Raw genomic sequence first — 13526 nt, forward strand, 5'->3', positions numbered from 1 at the left:
AATTTTAGAATCTCAAATTTAAAGGGAATTCTAAAAAATCTCAAACTGCCATTTAGAGGGTTTTCTATGCATTTGGAAGGTTTTCTATAATAAGTTTAAACTCAAAGTGAAGGTGGAGAGTTGTGTTATTTATGCTCACACGAAGAGTTTTAAGAAGTGACGGAGCCACGTGGAGACCAATAAGAGCGATGGCCCCAACTACAGCTGGAAAAAAATAATTAAGTCTTATATGCTTGGCTAATGGCCCCTCCAAAAATAGTCAACAACCAAACAATTAGCCTGTACGTGGTTGTTTGCACAAGTTCAAGTTGTTTCTCTTTAATGTAGTGGGTTTGCCATTTGCAATAGAAAACTCCCATAAAGCTGGTCAAAGTCCATCTTTATAAGCTTGTTGCTGTTGCCGACAAGTTTCTCATTTTTCTTTAATTTGACGCGTCGCGAGCATGTGACAACTTGCATTATTATCTTGACAAACTTGCACAATTAGGGAGGTCTAGCTAGCGGTTCTGCAATTCTCTCTCAATTTTCTCTACTAACTAGTACTCTTGCAACTTCGTCCATGGCCTTCCACACAGCTTCTTCGTCATTCTCTTCTTCCATATTTCAATGGGATGTATTCTTGAGTTTTAGAGGTGAAGATACTCGTAAAACTTTCACTGCTCATCTATACACAGATTTACGTCGAAAAGGAATCAACACCTTCATGGATGACAAACTTCAAAGCGGAGAGGAAACTCCATTGGCACTTGTCAAAGCCATTGAAGAATCAAAGATTTCGATCATTGTACTCTCTAAAAACTACGCATCATCCCGATGGTGCTTGGGGGAGCTAATGAAGATCCTCAAGTGCAGAAAGACAAGGGAGATACTAGTTCTACCACTGTTCTATGACGTAAATCCTTCGGAAGTACGGCATCAAACCAATAGGGTTGGAGAAGCATTCACTGAACTTGCAAAAAGGTTCAACAATGATGAAATGAAGGTGGAGGGGTGGAAGAGAGCCCTAAAAGAAGTGGCCAATTTATCCGGGATGTATTTGGGAAACAGGTATTTCTAACCACCTTTGTTGTCTTCCTTCTATATTGTTCTTTTTTTCTTCTAATTATGGTACATCCCATATACACATGTTTTCATGCATGCATGTGAACTATTTTACATTTAAGAATGTCTACCTGTAATTAAACTTTTAAATAATCTTTGTTCTGAAATTAATTAAACTCGGCCGATTCTTTTGGGTTAGATGGGATAATTTGCTTAAATAACTTTTTCATGAGTTAAAAAAAAAAAAAAAAAAATGGAAAATGAACTTTCCATTTTTTGAGCACATATCGGGGTTGTTTGTCAAACTCCTCCCCACACCTAAATACTATTCACTTCCATTTTTGAAAAAAATCAACATGAAAACATTTTTATTTTTATATCACATCATTTATTTTTTACTATTATTCAAATAAAAAAATCACTACAAAACAAAATTTTATACTTTTCAATACCACTTTTTTCACTTTTTTGTACCAATTATTATTATTATTATTATTATTATTATTATTATTATTATTTTACAAAAAGTATGAACAACGCTATGATGCATAACAAACCCCCTCATAGTTATGTATCACTAACTTTTCTTTCTAGTCCTACTTTTTTAATACATAATTTCTCTTCTTTTTATCTGAAGGTAACTCATTAGTTAGTATGTTTTGTTATCTTTTTGTCTCGGTAGGAATGAACCTGAATTTATTGACGAAATCATCAAACGGGTGAATTCAAAATTAGTTAATAAGACAAACTTTCAAGTTGCCCAATATCCAATTGGGATAAAGTCTCATGTATAGGATATGAAGTCGCTTTTAGATTTAGAGAATAATGACACCACATGCATGATAGGGATCTTCGGAACTGGCGGGATTGGTAAGACAACTCTTGCCAAAGCCATCTACAACACGATTGCTTCTCATTTTGAAGATAGTTGTTTTCTTGAAAACATTAGAAAAACTTCCAACAAAAAGGGCCTGATCCATTTGCAAATTAAACTTATTTCTAAAATCCTAGGAGGTTCAAGTCAAATGGTTGACAATGTTGATCAAGGAATTACATTGATACAACAAAGGCTTCGCTTAATAAGGATACTTTTAGTTCTTGATGATGTGGATCATTCAGACCAATTAGAAAAGATAATTGGAAAAGGCAACTGGTTTGGTTTAAAAAGTAGAATCATCATAACAACAAAAGATAAACATTTACTAACTAAACATCAAGTTTTAACCTACGAGGTGAAGGAATTGGGTTACTTCAAAGCTCATAAGCTCTTTAGTTGGCATGCCTTTAATAGAGATAGACCTGATGATGATTATGTGAAAGTCACAAACGATGCAGTGTGTTATGCTGTAGGATTGCCACTAGCTTTGCAAAAGCTAGGCTCAAGTCTAAAAGATAAAGATATCTTTTATTGGAAAAGTAAATTGGACAAGTACAAAATAATTCCTCACGATGATATTCAAAAAAGACTTCGAATAAGTTTTGATGGATTAGATGAAAATGCAAAGAATATTTTCCTTCACAACGCATGTTTCTTCAAAGGAGAGAATGTAGAATATGCCACAAAATAGTAGATAGTTGTGGTTTTCACTCATATAGTGGCATTGAAGAGCTAAAAGATAAATGTCTCATAGCTGAGTTTTCGGATAAATCATTGGTGATGCATGACTTACTGCAAGAAATGGGTAGAGAAATTGTTCGACGAGAATCACTCGAAGAACTTGGCAAGAGCAGTAGATTATGGTTTCATGAAGAAGTTCGTCACATTCTAGAAGAAATTATGTGACGTCCCACATCGCCTGAGTATGGAGATGGAGATGTGCTTAAATGTATACTACACCCTTAATGACAACAATGCGTTTTAAAGCCATGATGGTCATGATCCCATCAGAAGTCCGCAGTTAAGCGTGCTTCTACTGGAGTAGTACCAGAATGGGTGACCTCCTGGTAAGTCTGGCTTGGGGGAGCCAAAAGCGGACAATATTGTGTGTCATTGAGGTGGGGTGTTACAACCATTGCCCAGCCTGAGATAGGGGGAGCGTGCACAAGCCCATGAAGGTCGCTAGCGGGCACTCACTGGGATGGATGCCAAGAATGTGCTAATCCCATGAGGGTGGCCAACGGGGACGCTGGGTCCTAAGAGGGGGAGATTGTGATGTCCTACATCGCTTGGGTATGGAGATGGGGATGTGCTTAAATGTATATTACACCCTTAATGAGAACAATGTGTTTTAAAGCCGTGATGGTCATGATCCCATCAGAACTCCGCAGTTAAGCGTGCTTCTGCTGGAGTAGTACCAGGATAGGTGACCTCCTGAGAAATCTGGCTTAGGGAAGCCAAAAGCGGACAATATTGTGTGTCATTGAGGTGAGGTGTTACAAAATATGGTAAGAATTATGTTAAAAATCGCTTTAAATTTTACATTTGTTTCTTTTTCATGAGTTAAGCTACTAGGAAAATATATATTTTACAAAATAACAATATTGCTTCAAGTTAGATGGTTATCTGACTTCAAGGGTTGAATATTCATGTAAAAATTGTGATGTTCATAATAGAAGGATCCCACCTTGAGAAAAAAAAAAAAAAAAAAAAAGGCCCAATTAGAAATTCTAATTAAAGATTATACTGAATTTTATAAAAAGTTTAAATATAATTCTTGGAATTTTTTATTTTTCTTTTATTTTTTTGGTAAAAACACATTTCTCAAAACAAACTACAAAAAAAAAAAAATACAAAAAATACAAAAAAAAAAAAATGTTTTACAAAAGATTAAAGACAAAACTTTTAGGGAATGTCCTACAGCTTCGTAATCGAAAATTTTGAAAACGCATACTTCTAGCTATTTAAAGTGAGAAGGTTCGTCTTAACAATACATACATACAACCTTTGTCAATTTTTACAATTTTTATTAGTATCTTGCCTTTTCTTTTATGAACAAGTAAGGCTAATATGTAAATATAAATATAACATAAACATTCATTTTGAGAATGTGATCATCAGTCACTTTAAGGCATTCAAAATTACTCATTTTGTATGAGTGGATATACAGGATAACATAATAGCAGAGGGTGGACAAGATGAAGAACATCCTCACGATCAAATTGCAATTATTGTTGGAGTCTACAGTGATGGTAATGAAATCTATTGTCCTCATAGAGATTACCATAAAACTCGCTATGGATCATTGCGCTCTGATCAAGTATGGTTGCATTCCTATGTTCTTCCAGAAGATTTTAAGCTAAAGATGTAACGCCCCGAATTTTGAGCTTGTAAATATTGAAGTCGTGACGCTGCAACTTTAGAAAATACAATCTTACAGCCGAGTATGTATATTTTTTTTCTTTTTCTATGACCTAGGAATAACTTACACAACACAATTGAGCTGATTGAAATACCTCGAGGTGATATAAAATAGAAACATGGTTTTCATTGCAACATATGTACACACTAGGTGTACCAAATATATGCCACAAACGGCACCTAAGTTAATATAGTAATATTTATTAAGTTCACACACATCACCATACGTAATAAAAGCGATTAACATAAATGAGACTTGCTCCATAGAGTAAGCATCAATCCTACAGTAGATGGTTTATCAACCATCAAAACCAGTAAAAGGACCATCGTCCTCACTTTCTATTCTTGCATCAGGATCTATGTAAAGATGACGTTATCATATTTACATAGGCAAACAAGTGAGTAATCTATTTTCTTAGAGATAAAGACTAAAAAGACTAGTTTGAACAAGTAAGATTAAAAACTAAAATATATAATAATGAATGAGTTGTGAATGCAGCATAATGACTGATTAGTTTGTGTTTTATGATAATCTTTCTTCAGACCTCTTGTCATGAGCTCTTAGCTCGCTTACATCTATTATGTCCCTCACACTTTAGAGGTTTACCTATTTGGTGCTGACAACTACACCACCCCAACTTAGTTATATATTAGGCATGTTGGACGGTTATATACCCCTATCCATTGAGATACCGACAATTCTTCACGGCAATCCACCCAGCTTGTTCTTAAGGTGGCTATCGTATCAACCCATTTTATTAGACACATTATATAGCAGTTATATTGCAAAATTATAATAATAAGACAAAATAAGAATTCCTATAATAATAAAACAAAGCTAGTACTCAGTAAGTATATCCATACTTACTCTCCTTAGTGTAGTATTCTGCTCCACTTCTGCATATAAATACATACATACAAACAATACTTAGTTCATTCTCCAATAATATCATTGGTTAAAGACCCCCATCTTTTTATATTTATTTATTATCCATCACTTCATCTTTACTTACTCATTTTATTATATTAATCTAAGATAGTCACTTATAACTATCTTTATGCCTGAATTCATTTTTGGTGACGAGGCTAATGGCCAGTATCACTAAATACAAGTTAGTATTATAAATAATATATATAAAGCATGACTCATATTTCGAAGATGAGACCAATGGTCTGTACCTACCAAAGTATGAATTAAAATTTAAATGACAATAAAAGAAATGACTGAATGTAAATACTGAATTCACATTTCGAGGATGAGACCAATGGTCCGTACCGCCAAAAATATGAACTAAAATTTAAATGACAATAAAAGAAATGACTGAATGTAAATACGGAATTCATATTATGGGGATGATCGCCGAAAATATGAATTAAAATTGAAATGACAATAAAAGGAATGACTGAATGTAAAAGCTGTAAAGTAAATAATATATAGATAATATCATAAGCCCTTAATTGATTTTGTCTACTAACTCGGTATTATTAATTCACTTGTATCTATTACGCTATTTTACATTATACGCTTATAGGGTCTTTAAACAATTAAATGAGAACAAGTGATACAAGCAATAAATCATGATATTTATACAAGAAACACTTACCCAATAATCCTTAGAAGTAAAACTCCACCAAATTTTCTCTATGTAGCTAGTTTAGAAAAATAAGAACCCTTGAACACTACAAGAAAGATCTAAGCTATATGGTATTTGACTAGAATTAAGAAATAAAATGAAAGGATGAGCAAACAATTTTACTTGTTCTAAGATTGTAAATGAAAAGCTCAAGTGAAAGTGACTTTAGCTTAGGCTCTATTTATAAGAGAATGAATGGTTAGGATTTATTTTTACACATTTGATCTCAGGGTTGAGATGTATTTAACCAAAAGAATGAACCTAGTCCATATTTCATGCTCTATACCAATTAGTATTTTCGTCCAAAATGAGGGCAGTGTATCCCGATCCATTTTTCAATATACAAACGTACTCCGATTGACATGAAATTTTGAGAGCAGATAGAGGACTCCGAGACAAACAGTGTACATTTTTGGTTCGACTTCATCCGAGTTCGTTTGAGTCTATTTTTGGCCTGTACAAAGTTTCCGATTCAACTTAGGCTTTAACTATTTGCATCCCCACTTGGTCACTTGCCTTATTAAATTATTATTATCATGATATTTCCCATAACTCTCATTACTAGAAGACTTTAAGCTTTCAACAAAGGTGGCTAGCCTTGGTATCTTTCTTTAGCAGTTTTAATCTCATTAGACAGTATGAAAATTTTGACACTGTTTCTTAGGCTAAAAACTGAAAAGCTTCAAATTAATTTATGACTTCACTAAACGCCAATATTAATAATTTATTTACTAAATTAGGTTTAATTATGCCCATAAACATATTAGTGAAGCAAAATTTTAGAATTGAAGTAATATACAAAAGAGGTCAAAAATCAATGTAATATGTCTTTAACACTAAATAGTTATTTAATATCATTAATCCACATATCATTGTTCTAATTCATCGATTATTCTTTTAATCTATTTAATATTATTTAAATAAGAGTTTTAAAATCTAGGTCGTTACAAAAGAGGGGAGATAATCTTCAAGTTTGCTTAAGTATTTTCCAGTATCATATAGGTTTGAATTTTATATTTGTGAAACATTCAAAGTCAGTGTTCTTTAAAAGTTGCGGATTCCATTTGGTACGAACGCATGAAGAAAAAGCGATAGATTTAATTCAACCTTCTAAATAATAAGAATCCTTTTATAGGGGATTTGTAGTCGGTCTTGACCTTTTGTGTCGCATGAGGTGTCCAATTTCTTCTGTTTTCTTATTTTATTGTGGGGCCTACGTTAGCTTTTCTCCTTTTAAGTCTTCTTTCTTGGTCTTTGTTTTGCTAGTTCCCACCTACGCATGGCTTTGCAAATTCATAAGAAAAGTCTCCTTCGGCTTTCTTTTCTTTTCTTTTCTTTTATTCCTTTTTTTTATCCTAGAAAAGGCAATAACTTGCATTATAATATCATTTTAAGCTCACATTTAATAATTAAATATTATTTCACAATTAAATATAAAATGGAAGAATTAATATAAAATAAGGTAGGATAAAGCTTATTTTAATAGACACTTTAAGCTATTATCCTCTCCCTCCCCCCCCCCCCCCCCCCTAGCAATTCAAAACAAAGCATAAGACCAAGGACTCAAGCAAAGAAAAAGTCAAAATACTAACCAAAGAAATTTCCCATGCCTTCAAAGCTCAATGTGAAAGAAAATTTTAGCCAACGCAAACACTCTCTCAGTGTCCAGATAAACATGAAATAGAATTTCTATGCCTTACCTGTGTTCACACTCAACAATGAAAATCACTCAGAAATAGGTGTAACACTCTCAAGAATATGTGAGTGGAATAATGTAAGCAAAGGCAAACATCTCACATATAAATCATATGAAAAATGCTTAGTCAAGAAAGAACAAGTAGTCTCATTAAAGGATGCCGAAAATGATTTACACCACACTCATTGATTAGTCATGAACATGTCTAAACCATACACTCCTCAAGATCAAATAAGGACTTTTATTGGGACATAACATAGGGTAAAAGAAAAGGGAAATAAATAACAAAAATGTGATGGTAAAAGTGAGAAGTATTTCAAGATAAATGGGACTTCGGCTTCTTTTGTATGTTCAATTAATTTCTCTCTCCAATTTTCTTTCAATAAAGCACTTATATTTCTTTTCCATAGTATACCTTCCACCCTTGAACATCAACCTTTTTTTCTTTTCTTCTTCTTCTCATTCAATCTTTTCTTTTGATCTTTTTTTCTTTTCAATTTTCTTTTTTGTTCATCTTCTTTTGAATCACTAATCCACCACACCGAAATAATTTCATAAAATTCATTCTCAAAACACTTGAGAAAGGGTTTAAGAAAGAAAGGCTAATTATATGGCTCAATGGGGTGACTAGTGATAGTGTATCATACGAAGGATTTTGAGGCTCAAAATAAAGAAAAATAGCTTAATCTCATCTCTCAAGGATTTGCATAGTTCTTCAATATTCATGACTTCAAAAGATTCAAGTGTGGCATAAAATACATGATTTTTGCATTCGGCCAAATAGAAGAATAATGAGACTAACATAATGAATTTATTTATGCGCTTCCAAATGACATGATCGCACGAAAATTTACCCTCTACAAAGAATGATTGGCTCAAAACTCACATGGGTTAGAAATCTCCACATTTGTTATCCTCAAGATATTCTAAGTCACTTATATCCTTAACAAAGAGTCATGTCTATGTGGCCATCTGCATGTGCAATAAATTGAGCATAAAGGCAATGACATTCATTAGCAGAAGTGGCACAATGAACTTAAAACATAAAACTCATGCTACAGAAGCAAAACCTTTTTTTTTTTTTGTGTGAAAATATAAAATAAACAAAACAACACAAAACCAACGATAAACATCAAGCATCAAGCTCCTCCCCCTAAAACTTACATTGTCCCTAATGTAACAAAATAAAGCAAACAAGTAAAGATTAAGGAGACACTACATAAAACATGGACTTTATTGATGTGGCAAACAGTAACTCATGTTTGCCACGCCAATAATTTTTGATGTGTCTAAATAAACACGTCAATAAAAAATTTATTGACGTGTCGGATTTTAACACGTCAAAAAGTTTTGACGTGTCTACATGCCACGTCAAAAAATTTTGACGTGTCTTTATTCCACACGTCAATAATTATAATTAATTATAATTATAATTAGGTAGTAAATTAATTATACAATATGTATTAAAAAAAATTAGGTAGTAAATTAATTTTAATTGGTATGAAAAATTAATTGGTTAACAAAATTAGATAACAATATTAATTGGCACCTATATTAAGTAACAAAATTTAATTTGTATATGTATAATTGGTATATGTTGTCATATATTAAGAGATATATTCAAACCAATTAAAATTTCTTAAAACAAGTTAATGCTCTTGTCTCTTATATGCTATGCTTTCACTATATATGGTTGTTATATGTGCTTTATATTCTTTAATTTATGGCTATTAATTAATAGTAGGTAACAAAATATATATGGTTATTAATTAAAATGATATAGTATTAACACATATCACGTTTTCAATATTGTAGGAATATTAATACATATATGTATTATCTTAGTTTTAAGTATATAGTATTTTTTTTTTTAAATAACTGATCATATAATTTTTTTTCTCTATTATTTTCAATATATGTTCTTGACATTTCAATGTTACACGCCAATAATTTCTTGACGTGTCACATTTTGACACGTCAATAATTATTGACGTGCCATTATTTCACACATCAAAAGTTAATTAATTAATAATACTAATTATTTGTACCTATATTAAGTAACAAAATTTAATTAATTGGTTAACAAAATTAGATAACAATATTAATTGGTACATATATTAAGTAACAAAATTTAATTGGTATATGTATAATTGGTATATGTCATCATATATTAAGAGATATATTCAAACCCATTAAAATTTTATAAAACTAGTTAATGCTCTTGTCTCTTATATGCAATGCTTTCACTATATATGTAGTTATTATATGTGCTTTATATTCTTTAATTTATGGCTATTAATTAATAGTAGGTAACAAAATATATATGGTTATTAATTAAAATGATATAGTATTAACACATATCACGTTTTCAATATTGTAGGAATATTAATACATATATGTATTATCTTAGTTTTAAGTATATAGTATTTTTTTTTTTTAAATAACTGATCATATAATTTTTTTTCTCTATTATTTTCAATATATTTTCTTGACATTTCAATGTTACACGCCAATAATTTCTTGACGTGTCACATTTTGACACGTCAATAATTATTGACGTGCCATTATTTCGCACGTCAAAAATTAATTAATTAATAATATTAATTATTTGTACCTATATTAAGTAACAAAATTTAATTAATTGGTTAACAAAATTAGATAACAATATGAATTGAGACATATATTAAGTAACAAAATTTAATTGGTATAGGTATAATTGGTATATGTCGTCATATATTAAGAGATATATTCAAACCTATTAAAATTTTATAAAACTAGTTAATGCTCTCTTGTCTCTTATATGCAATGCTTTCACTATATATGGTTATTATATGTGCTTTGAATTCTTTAATTTATGGTTGTTAATTAATATTAGGTAAGAAAATATATATGGCTATTAATTAGTAATTGAAATTATGCAATGCTTTCACTATATATGGTTATTATATATATGTGCTTTATATTCTTTAATTTATGCCTATTAATTAATAGTAGGTAACAAAATATATATGGTTATTAATTAATAATAAAAATTATGCAATGCTTTTATTATATATATATGTATGTGTGCGCGCGCGCTTAATTTGTATTCTTTAATTTATTTGGAAATAATTAATATTAGGTAACAAAATATATATGGTTATATAATTAATACGTAGGTAACAAAATATATATGGTTATTAATTAATATTAGGTATTAATTATATAACCATATATATTTTGTTACCTAATATTAAAGAATGCTTTCACTATATATGGTTATTATATATATGCACTTAATTTGTCTTCTTTAATTTATTTGGAAATAATTTATATTGGGTAACAAAATATATACGTGGTTATTAATTAATAATAAAAATTATACAATGCTTTCACTATATGAGGTTATTATATATATGTACTTAATTTTTCTTTAATTTTTTTGGAAATAATTAATATTAGGTAACAAAATATATATTGTTATTAATTAATAATAAAAATTATGCAATGTTTTAATTACAAGATGACTTTCTTGATGTGTTACATGTGGCACATCAAGAAATTCTTCACGTGCCACATGTGGCACGTCAATAATTTATTGACGTGTCTACTGTAAACACGTCAAGAAACCTCATCGAAAAGGCTCCAAACCAGCTAGACCCCTTTTCCTTTTTTTTTTTTTTCCTGTCATTTTCCCTCCTCTTTTTCTTTCTCCTCCCTTGTGCGCCCACAGCCTTCCTTTTCAAATAAGTTGTCACTTTTTTTTCTTTTCTTTTTCTTTTCCTGTTCTAGATGAGATCTCTTCCTTATTTTATTTCCTTTCTCCTTCTCATTTCAACTGATTTCTTCTCCCAAATTCCTTCTTTCTGCTTGTCTTTGGGTTCTCACTTATATATATATTCTTTTTCTTTTTTTTTTTCTTCTTCTTCTTCTCATGCCCACCACCCATGTTTGTAGCTTAAACAAAAGAAAAGAAAAGAAGAGAAGGAACCTGCAAGAGAAGAGGACAAAAGGTGAAGAAGAAAGAGAAATGGAGAGAGAAGGGAAGGGGCCTAAATATTTCGGGATTTTAAGGTATAAATGCATGAATTTGAGTTATTCTATATCTATTAGTCTCTTATATAGAATTTTTTTTGTTTTTTTTTTGTTAAATTTGCTAACCCACTTTTAGATATGTTCTTCCACATTATTTGGGGGTTTGAAGTATTTTAGGAATTTCTATTGGATGTTTAGAGATTGGAGTACTTGTGTAGGGAATTCAGGATGAGATTATGGGAATTTTCCTTCAATAGTTAGATATATATGGGTGTTCAGCATTTAAAAAAAATTATTAATTTTTTTTTTAATATTTTTTTAAACTTTAGTGTGGTGTCAAAAAGTGGCACGCCAAAAAATTTATTGACGTGTCAATTTCTGACACGTCAATAATTTTTTTGACGTGCCACTTTTTGACACGCCAATAAATTATTGACGTGGTGAAACTGCCACGTCAAAAAAGAATTTTTGACGTGCCAATTTCTAGCACATCAGTAATTTTTGAAGTGTCAAAATTGGCACGTCAAAAAATTGGAATTTTTGACACCCGCCTTATTAACCTTTGACACACGTCAATACTAACATGTCAAAAAAGGTTTCTGACGTGTCAATATGCTTGACACGTCAGAAACTATTGGTCAACAAAAACCTTTTTTTTATTGTAGTGAGAGTACCTTGAAGTGATGAAATAAATTGACACTTGTTACTTGCGAAAGAAATTTAGAAAACAAAAAAAGAAACAAAAACAAAGATAACCTAAACTTCGACACAAAAACTAACACTAATTGATTGCAGATTTTTAACATGCATGATTCTTTATTTCATCTTTTTCTTGTCTGCAATCTTCCAACACATCATGCTTTGATAGTCATTCGCAACATCGAATGACTTACCCCCATGTAAAGTATCAAGTTTGGATGGGTTTACCACAAGAAAATCATTCTTCGATATTAAATGTGCATACTTGTGTGCCATCAGCAAGGGTTTTAATTTAACCTTCGGGACATTCTCGCTTGACGGCAAAAGGTTGAGCTCATGAGGTGGTAATTCAATTATAGGCTTCCATACATTTACCTCTAATCCATGTGTAGAGTCCACACAAAAAATAAAATCACAAGAGTTAGTCAAGCAGGATTCTACAATGTGACCATAAATTAAGCACTCAATATATTTTCGAATCATAACAAATCAAACAAAGTAAACATTTGATATAAACAAAAATCATAATGTGTCAAAATAAACTTGTCACACGAAATTATTCTCAAATTAAAAAGCATTCCCAAAATGTATAAATAAAAAAACATAGAAAATAAATAACTTGAATATTAAGAATAAATCCCTAAATACTCAACAATAGTCGCATGAAGCCCTCTGCTTTGTTATTTTCTTTTCTTTTATGCCGTATGGGCTCTTCCCCCAGCCAAGACGGGCGTTGTGGCTCTTCTCCTTTTCAAAATAATAAGAATCCTTTTATAGAGGATTTGTAGTCGGTCTTGACCTTCTGTGTGGCGTGTGGTGTCCAATTTCTTCAGGCCAAATGGACGATTTAATCCATTTGCGAAATAAACTTCTTTCTAAGATCCTAGGTGACGTAAGGCTAATGATTGACAATCTTGATCAATGAATTACTTTGATACAATATAGGCTTTGTTGTTTGAGGGTACTTCTAGTTCTTGATGATGTGGATCAATTAGTCCAATTAGAAAAGTTAGTTCCAAAAAGGTAATTGGTTTGGCTTAGGAAGTAAAATTATCATAACAACAAGAGATAAAGATTTACTTCTTGCACACGGAGTTGATTCAGTATACCAGGTGAATAAGTTGGATCACAATGAAGCACTTCA

At 31.1% G+C, this 13526-nt stretch overlaps 1 pseudogene; it reads left to right on the forward strand.

Moving 5' to 3' along the window:
* Positions 1-559: 559 nt before the first annotated feature.
* On the forward strand, positions 560-2824 carry LOC148584156 (disease resistance protein RPV1 pseudogene; annotated as a pseudogene).
* Positions 2825-13526: the final 10702 nt, after the last annotated feature.

Source organism: Corylus avellana, chromosome 8, assembly GCF_965113065.1.
Source record: "Corylus avellana chromosome 8, dhCorAvel1.hap1.2, whole genome shotgun sequence".
Lineage (NCBI taxonomy): Eukaryota > Viridiplantae > Streptophyta > Magnoliopsida > Fagales > Betulaceae > Corylus > Corylus avellana.